Here is a 9,340-nt window from a genome sequence, read left to right as displayed (position 1 = left end):
AAGGTCGTAATTCGAGCTGACAAACGTCCTCATGGAGAGCACGAACGTCGGTTTAACGAGCCAGTCAACAATGACGTTGCAGTTCTCATGGTAGGAGAGCAGTACAACAATCGTGACATCGTCCTGCATCTTCGCGACAACAGCACGAAGCGGTTTTCGGAGACTCACCGATTCTATGACGCCCTCCAGTACTCTCTGATTTTCTGGAAAGGACAAGATGGCTATCATTTTGAAGTTGAACAAGCTGGCGGCCGGGGAAATAAAGTATCTGCGAATGACTTCTATGCCTTCCACATCATGGTCAGAAAGAATTCCACGAATCATATCCTGCAGTGCCGTGATCTGTTCCACCAGTTCATCGTCGACATGTATGCCAAAATCGAAAGTGAGAGACTCCTCTTTATCCAGCTCCACCAACGTCAACTGAGGGCAGAATCGTACGCACACCTCAGGGATGCTGTCAACAATGACGGAGATGTTCAGAACATGGGACAACTGGTCATCTTGCCATCCACGTTCACCGGAGGTCCCCGATACATGCACGAGCGGACCCAGGATGCGATGGCATACGTACGCAATTACGGTCGCCCCGACCTTTTCCTTACCTTCACCTGTAATCCGAAGTGGGAAGAAATTAAGCGAGAGTTGATGATCAACCAGCAGCCACGCATCGCCATGACATTGTCGCAAGGGTATTCCACCAGAAACAGAAGGAACTCATGCAGACGATTAAGAAGGGCAAAGTTTTCGGGACTGTCCGATGCTTCATGTACACCATTGAATGGCAGAAACGAGGCCTGCCCCATGCCCACATTCTGGTGTGGCTAGAAGAAAAGATCCACGCTTCCAATGTAGACTCTTTTATCAGTGCTGAGCTTCCAAACCCTGATGAGGATCCAGAGCTTTTCAACATCGTCAAAACGCAGATGGTGCATGGCCCTTGCGGCCGGCTGAATCCATCGTCTCCGTGTATGAAGGACGGTAAATGCACCAAGCGATATCCTAGGGCATTTCTCAAGGAAACGCAGACTGGTCTGGATGGATACCCACTTTACCGGAGGAGAAAGCCTGAAAGCGGTGGATCGGAAACATCTATTTCAATTTCCGAGACCAGAAGCATAGACGTTGACAACCGATGGATTGTACCATACTGTCCACTTCTCTCTAAAATGTTCAAGGCTCATCTCAATGTTGAGTTCTGCAACTCAGTGAAATCAATCAAATACGTGTGCAAATACATCAACAAAGGTTCGGACATGGCGATGTTCGGCCTTCAGAGGAACAAAAACGACGAGATCGAGTCATATCAGCTGGGGCGTTACGTCAGTAGTAACGAAGCTATCTGGAGAGTTCTCAACTTCCCTATCCACGAACGCTACCCAACCGTTGTACACCTTTCCGTACATCTTGAGAATGGCCAGAGAGTGTATTTCACAGAAAGCAACGCAAGGCAAAAAGCAGCAGAACCACCAAGTTCAACTACACTTACCGCATTCTTCCAATTGTGTCAACAAGACGAATTCGCCAAAACACTCATCTACAATGAAGTCCCACAGTACTACACCTGAGTGGTTGGCAGTAAGACGTGGAAACGATGAACACAAGGAGCACGAGTTGTGGGACATCCCGACATTCGCCGTTCAGATGCAATTGGACGGGTCTACACTGTACATCCAAACAATTTCGAATGCTTCTTCCTGCGCCTTCTACTCCATCATGTCAAAGGACCCATCTCTTTCCAAGAACTGAGAACGTTCAACGGCCAGGTTTGTGACACCTTCCGCCAACCCTGCCACCTGCATGGCCTTCTGGAGGATGACAGCCACTGGGATGCCACTCTAGAAGAAGCAGCAGTCTCACGCTCTCCAGCCCTGTTGAGAAATCTCTTTGCCATCATGCTACAAACTTGCGGTCTCTCCAATCCGGTACAACTGTGGAATAACCATCGTGACGATCTCAGCGAGGACATTCTCCACAGGGCAAGACAGGTTCATGCTGAAGCAGACTACTCCGATGCGATCTACAATGAAGCCTTAGTACTCATAGAAGACAAACTGCTTTCTCTTGGAGGACATTCGCTGGAGGTCATTGGCCTTCCTGTAACACAGCGACAACAACAGAATCACCTGGCTCGGGAAGTACTCCGAGAGACTTCATACAACGCACAAGAGTTGGAAAACTACATCAATGAAAACGAGCCAAGACTGACATGGAGCAAGAACAGATCTACATGCATGTGCTGGCGAGCATACACTCTTCTGAAGGTGGATTGTTCTTTCTGGATGCACCTGGAGGCACTGGAAAAACGTTCCTTATGAACCTCCTCCTGTCAAAAATCAGGCAGAAAAAGATGATTGCTCTGGCTGTTGCCTCTTCCGGAATTGCTGCCACTCTTCTCCCCGGGGGCCGGACCGCCCACTCAACCTTCAAGCTCCCCCTCAACCTCACTAACACGGAGCAGCCAATGTGCAACATCTCCAAGTCATCGGCTGTCGCAGAGGTATTTCGGCAATGCCAACTCATTGTCTGGGACGAGTGCACAATGTCTCACAGAGTTGCACTGGAGGCAGTTGACCGCACACTGCAAGATATTCGAAACGCTCAGACTGTCATGGGAGGCATTACTCTTCTGATGGCAGGGGATTTCAGACAGACCCTGCCTGTCATACCACGTGGAACCAAGGCAGATGAACTTCGTTCCTGTATAAAGGCATCTCCTCTATGGTCAAAAGTGACGAAGTTGAAACTCAGCACAAACATGCGTGTCACCCTTCATGGAGATGTAGCCGCAGGCGCCTTTTCAGCGAAGCTGTTACAGATCGGAAACGGAGATTTGGAGACGTGCCCTGAAGATGGACTGGACATCGTACCATGCGGCAACAATGTCACCACTGCTGACGAACTCAAGGCGAACGTCTTCCCCAACATCCCCGCCAACTACCGAAATCACTCCTGGCTCTGTGAAAGGGCAATTCTAGCCCCAAAGAACGATGCAGTGGACAAAATCAATTTGGATCTTCTGCAGACTATTCCTGGGGATCTAAGAACTTACCGATCTGTCGACTCAATGCAAAACGACCACGAGACTGTCCATTACCCGGTGGAGTTCCTCAATTCGCTACAGCCTCCGGGTGTGCCTCCCCACATACTCCATCTAAAGGAAGGTGCTCCAATCATGCTCCTGAGAAATATCGATCCCCCAAAACTGTGCAACGGCACACGACTGGCTATCAAAAAGTTGATGCCTCACGTAATTGAGGCCAACATACTTACGGGAAACTATAGCGGGGAAACAGGTCTTCATTCCGAAGATACCAATCATACCATCTGATCTGCCATTCGAGTTCAAAAGGCTCCAATTCCCCGTACGGCTCAGCTTTGCCATGACCATCAACAAGGCGCAAGGACAATCTCTCAAGGTGGTCGGACTGAACCTTGATTCCCCATGCTTCTCCCATGGCCAACTATACGTAGGATGTAGTCGGGTAGGACAAGAGAACAATCTATACATCATATCTGAACAAGGAAAGACAAAGAACATTGTTTACAAGGAAGCACTGCGTAATTAACTACGTGTCTGGTGTGTTGTGATGATTGTGAGAATATTGATTCTGATTCTGATTCTGATCTGATTTTTATGTGTATTTTATGTGATTTTATGTATTTATGTGTATAAAAAAAAAACACAAAAAGGCACGAAGGAAAATAGTTAATTACTCAGACATATTTAGCTGCGGTGATTGAAAAATCACCGGACAATTGTTGCTGTTTTGATGCTTTTTACTGCTGTTTTGATGCTTTTACATTGCTGTTTTGATGCTTTTTCACTGCTGTTCTGATGCTTTTTCACTGTTGTTTTGATGCTTTTTCACAGCTGTTCTGATGCTTTTTTGCCGTTTTTTAAAATATAAAAATCTCATAAAATACAAAAAAATACAAAAAAATCTCACAATGATGACATATAATTCACAGAAAATGTTGAAGCAACCACGTAATGTTGCGGTGACGTTTAACTCTGAGTGAGAATAGTTCTAAATTTTAAAAACTTTCATCTGATATTTGTGATTTCTTCAAAAAAACTGTATTCCCCATCTACACGGCCATGTATTCCTTTTAACGTTATGTAAAGTACATAAATTGTGTGGATTACGTCATTTGTGGATGTGATGAATTGCCAGTAACCATCTATATCCCTCCCCTCCCCTTCTCTCCTCCTCCCCTCCCTTTCCCCCCCGCCCCCTTCCCCCCACCCCCTCCCCCCTCCCCCCCTCCCCCTCCCCCCTCCCCCCCTCCCCCCCCCCTCCCTCCCCCCTCCCCCTCCCCCTCCCCCTCCCCCCTCCCCCCTCCCTCCCCCTGCTTCTCCCCCCCCCTCTCCTACCCTCCCCCCCCGTTCCCCTCCCCTTCCCCCTCCCCTCCCCTTCCCCCTCCCCCTCCCCTCCCCCCGCCCGGCAATGCCGGGTACTTCTGCTAGTCTTACATAAGCTGCGACTCGGACACTGTTCTCTCAACTTCTACCAACATCAGATATGACGTCACCCGACGGGGTTGTGTGGCCGGTGTGAGGTTCCCGAGGATTTGGATATGGATCATGTTTTCTCTTCTGCCCTCGGCATGAGGACCTCAGATCGCGTCGATCGCACACTGTCCGCCACCAGTGTTGCCACTCGGGTTTTTTGAATTTCACCTATCGGGTGCCTAAATTTCACCAAATTGAAGTAGATTTCACCAAATGCCAAGTTTTCATTGGATATCGACTGCTAAATGATAACAAACTTGTAAATATTGTTTACGATACAAACTTTATTGACAAATGAACTGTCGAAGAAACTTTTTTAACGAAAAAAGTTGCGTAAAGTTCGCAAAACGGCCTCATCATTACTCATCATCAACTACGTCATAGTGTAGAGCTATGATCTCACGATAAAGCCGGACAAAATGGACGACACCAGGAACGAAGTTTCACTGAGCTTGTGGTGCTATGCACACACAACTCGTTTGCCAAGAAGGTAGGCCACCACGCGTTGAACAAAACCAAACACTTTATTCAATGCTCGCACGTAAGCACTGGGCGGCTCGACTTTCGAGCCCTCGTATATATCCCGAGGCCACGCCTTGCCCTCGGGCGTGGCCGGTCGGCCGAAAGGCGGGGCATGTATTCCAGTTCACCCTTAGCCTCACAACTCCTTTGCTCCGGGCGTGGCCCGAGCCTTGCTCCCACGTCCGGTCGCTCGCGTCACCCACTGGTGCGTGGAATTATGACCCGCTGGCATTGTGTCCACCACACGCGCCCCCCCCAGAATTCCCGCGCACCTGAAGGGTGAGCTTGCGGGGAGGCCGGATGACCCGGCCGAAACGCCCTCTGGCGATGCATGCAGGGCTGGGGGGTGGCGGGGTGGCGGGGGGTCTGCCCGCCCCGCCGGGGGGTGGCCTCGACGCGGAGGCAGAGCTGCTTGCGGGGGGTGGTCCAGGTCGAGGTGGCCGGCTTGAGGCGGTCCACTGAGATGCGATCTGGAGTACCGCCGATGTCCACGGTGAAGTGCTTGTCCCCGGTCTCCAGCACGTGGAGGGGCCCGTCGTACCGGAGCGGTCCCCTGTGTGTGTCGTTCCGGATGAAAACGTACTCCGCAGTGCGAAGTGCTGGGGGGACGTGGGGATGGGGGCAGCCGTGATGGGACGTGGGCACAGGGGCAAACCTCCTGGCGGCCTCCTGGAGGACCGAGCGTTGGCGAGCCATGGACCAGGGGCCGGTGGCGTTGGGAATGAACTTGCCCGGCACGCGCAGTGGCTGGCCGGAGACCAGCACGGCGGTGGAAGCCTGGAGGTCCTCTTTAGGGGCCGTTCGGACGCCCAATAGGACCCACGGGAGCCTGTCAGCCCAACCGTCGTCCTGGAGGCTGGCCCTGAGAGCGGCCTTCATCGAGCGGTCGAACCGCTCGCACAAGCCATTGGCTTGGGGGTGGTAGGCCGTGGTGCGGTTTAGCTTGACCCCCAAGGCCTGGGCGACCGCGCCCCAAAGCTCAGAGGTGAATTGCGGGCCTCTGTCGGAGGAGATGTCCGAGGGGGCGCCGAAACGGGGCAATCCAGGTGCCAATGAAGGCCTGCGCCACATCGGCGGATGTTGTTGATGTCAGCGGGACGACCTCCGGCCACCTGGTGGTCCTGTCCACCATCATGAGGAGGTGGGTGAAGCCCCGTAAGGAGGGAAGGGGTCCCACCAGGTCCACATTGACGTGGTCGAAGCGCCGCGCGGGCATGTCGAATGGTGCCAACGGGGCCTGGGTGTGCCGGTGGACCTTCGCACGCTGGCAGGCGACACAGGCGTTGGCCCAGTCACGGATGTCCTTACGGAGCCCGTGCCAGACGAATTTCGCTGCCACGAGCTTCTGCGATGCTTTCCGGCCCGGGTGGGAAAGGCCGTGGAGGGCGTCAAAAATGTGCCGCTGCCATCCGGTGGGCACGATGGGGCGAGGTTGGCCCAGGGAAACGTCACACAGGAGAACTGTGCCTGTGTCCTCGAAGGGGACGTCGGCCAACCGCAGGCCTGTGTCTGCTGTCCGGAGGGCTTGCACCGTGGGGTCGGCGGTCTGGTCGGCCGCCATGCAGGCGAAGTCCACACCGAGGTGGATGGCGTTCGCGCCGGACCGGGAGAGGCAATTGGCCACAGCGTTGTCCTTGCCCGCGACGTGCCGGATGTCCGTCGTAAATTCAGACACGGCGGAGAGGTGGCGCTACTGGTGGGCCGATCACGGCTCTGCAACCTTGGCCATGGTGAAGACCAGGGGTTTGTGGTCCACAAACGCCATGAACCGGCGGCCCTCTAAAAGATGGCGGAAGTGGCAAACGGCCAGGTAAAGGCCGAGGAGCTCGCGGTCGAAAGAGCTATACTTGCACTCGTTAGGGCGAAGCTGTCGGCTGAAGAAGGCCAACGGTTGCCAAGCCCCATTCACCCACTGTTCATGCACGGCACCCACCGCGTAGTTGGAAGCGTCCGTGGTGAGGGCGATGGGTGCGTCGAGCGCTGGGTGCGCCAGCATGGTCGTGTTGGCGAGCGCCAGCTTAGCGCCCGTGAACGCCTCGTCCATTTCTTTGGTCCAGGCGACGTCGTGCTTGGCCGGCTTCGTACAGGGGGCGCATGAGGTGGGCGGCGCGAGGCACGAACCGGTGGTAGAAATTTACCATTCCCAAAAATTCCTGTAGGGCGTTGATGGAGCGGGGGCGTGGGCGGGAAACTTGTGACTGCCTCCACCTTGGTCGGCAGCGGAACAGCCCCGCGCTTCGTGATGCGGTGCCCCAGGAAGTCGACGGCCGTTAAGCCAAACTGGCATTTCGCCGGGTTGATGATGAGGCCGTGCTGGCCGAAGCGCTCAAAAAGCGTGCGCAGCTGGATGAGGAGCTCCGCCCGGGAAGTGCTGGCGACGAGAATGTCGTCCAAGTAGACGAAAAGGCAGGTGAGGTCGCGCAGCACGCTGTGCATCAGCCGTTGGAAGGCCTGGGCCGCGTTCTTAAGGCCGAACGGCATGCAAAGGAACTCGAAGAGGCCAAAAGGTATAATTACCGCCGTCTTCGGCACGTCGGCCAGCCGGACGGGTAACTGGTGGTAGCCCTGAATGAGGTCGACCTTGGAAAAGATCACCCGCCCCGCCAAACTGGCGGAAATGTCCTGTATATGTGGTATCGGGTACCGGTCGGGGGTGGTGGCGTCGTTGAGACGGCGGTAATCGCCGCATGGTCGCCATCCGCCACCCGGTTTGGGCACAATGTGCAGGGGCGAGGCCCACGCGCTATTCGAGCGCCGCACAATGCCCAATCACTCCAGCGCGTCAAATTCCGCCTTCGCCACGGCGAGTGTGGCCGGGTCGAGGCGACGAGCCCTGGCGTAGACCGGTGGACCTGTGGTCGGGATGTGGTGTTCGACGCCATGTTTGACGGCGACGGCCGAAAACGTCGGCTGCGTGAAGGTGGGAAACTCGGCGAGTAGGCGGGTGAAATCGTCCGCGGCCGGGAGAGCGCAGGCTAGCTTGGTTGGTGCGTAGCCGCTTAATGAGCAAGCGAGCAAGCTGAAGGTCTCCGCGTTGATGAGCCGACGCCGTTTGACGTCAACCAAAAGCCCATGCGCGCAAAGAAAATCTGCACCCAGCAAGGCCATGGGTACGTTCGCCGTGATGAGGTCCCACCTGAAGCGCTGGCCCCCGAAGCAGAATGCGACGCTGCACAAACCGAAGGTGCGGATGGAGGAGCCGTTTGCGGCGACCAAGGCGGGGCCGCAAAGCGCGGCCTGTTTGTCCTGCACCGAGGCGGGTATCACGCTCAGCTGAGCGCCGGTGTCGCACAAAAAACACCGCCCGGACGCTGTGTCCGTAATAAACAGAAGGCTGCCTGAATGGCCGACGCTCATGGCAGGCAGCGAGCGCCGGCCTGGTCGTTTCCCGACCTGCTGAAAGTGCACGGTGGGCGGCATGTTCTGGCCTTCTGCCCGAACCTGGCGTGGTAGTAGCATATGGTCCGCTCTGGTGGAGGCTCCGGCGGTCGCGTCGGGTTTGGTCGATGGGGCGTCGCGGCGGCCGCTGCCGCCGGTGGCGCTAACTCGGCTGGTGGTGGCGCCGGTCATGGCGCGGGCGTTGCCTCGGTCGGCCCAGGGTTCCAGGCGGCCGCTCCGACGTGTCGCCTGGCCGAGAAAAATTTATCGGCCTCCTTGGCCAGGGCGCGAGGTTCAGTGATGGGCGAATTAGCCAAAGCTAATCGTACCTGCCTGGGTAGCTGCCGGTCCGGTCCAACTGGTCCGGTCCAACTGTAACACTAAACACTGTCTTACCTGACGCGCCAAGTGTTGTCTCGCCGTTTACTCGCCGTGGTCTGACGTCACCGCCACTGGCCCTTCCCTCCAACACACACAGGACGTGTCGTTTGCGCAGCTTGTTGGTCGGTCTTTTTCGCCCTCCGCACCGATTGGCCGAATGTTTTCGCCTCCCTCACTGATTGGCCGAGGTGTCATTGGTCGCACCTCGATTGTCGGTGGCCAATCAGTGTGGCCCGCTTCTTGTACGCCCCTCCCCCTTGTCAATCAAAGGTCCTCCTGGGCGTGGCTATTGCTTGCCTTGCATGACGTTTGCCTGTCATGGTGTTGTACTGGTGATGTGGCTGACTGCGGCCCCATCGGCGGTGTTCCGAACTGGCTTCCTGTTGGTTCTTAACTACTTAACATGCCCCGCCCCCTCGTGGTGGGGAGTATTGTTGATATTTCACCAGATTTCGACCAATTTCGATTTCTTGCACCAGATCACCAGACTCAGACCGATTTCACCCAATTGGGTGAAATTTCACAAATACTGGTCACGCAGTC

The 9,340-nt window shown here is 55.1% G+C and overlaps 1 pseudogene; it reads left to right on the top strand.

Annotated features, from left to right (window-relative positions):
• Positions 1 to 280: 280 nt before the first annotated feature.
• LOC144892087 (uncharacterized) lies at positions 281 to 1,568 on the top strand (annotated as a pseudogene).
• The last annotated feature ends 7,772 nt before the right edge of the window (positions 1,569 to 9,340 follow it).

The sequence above is a fragment of the Myxine glutinosa genome, chromosome 5 (assembly GCF_964187855.1).
Source record: "Myxine glutinosa chromosome 5, kmMyxGlut1.1, whole genome shotgun sequence".
NCBI classification, from domain to species: Eukaryota; Metazoa; Chordata; class Myxini; order Myxiniformes; family Myxinidae; genus Myxine; species Myxine glutinosa.
This window is presented reverse-complemented; position numbering and strand designations above follow the sequence as displayed.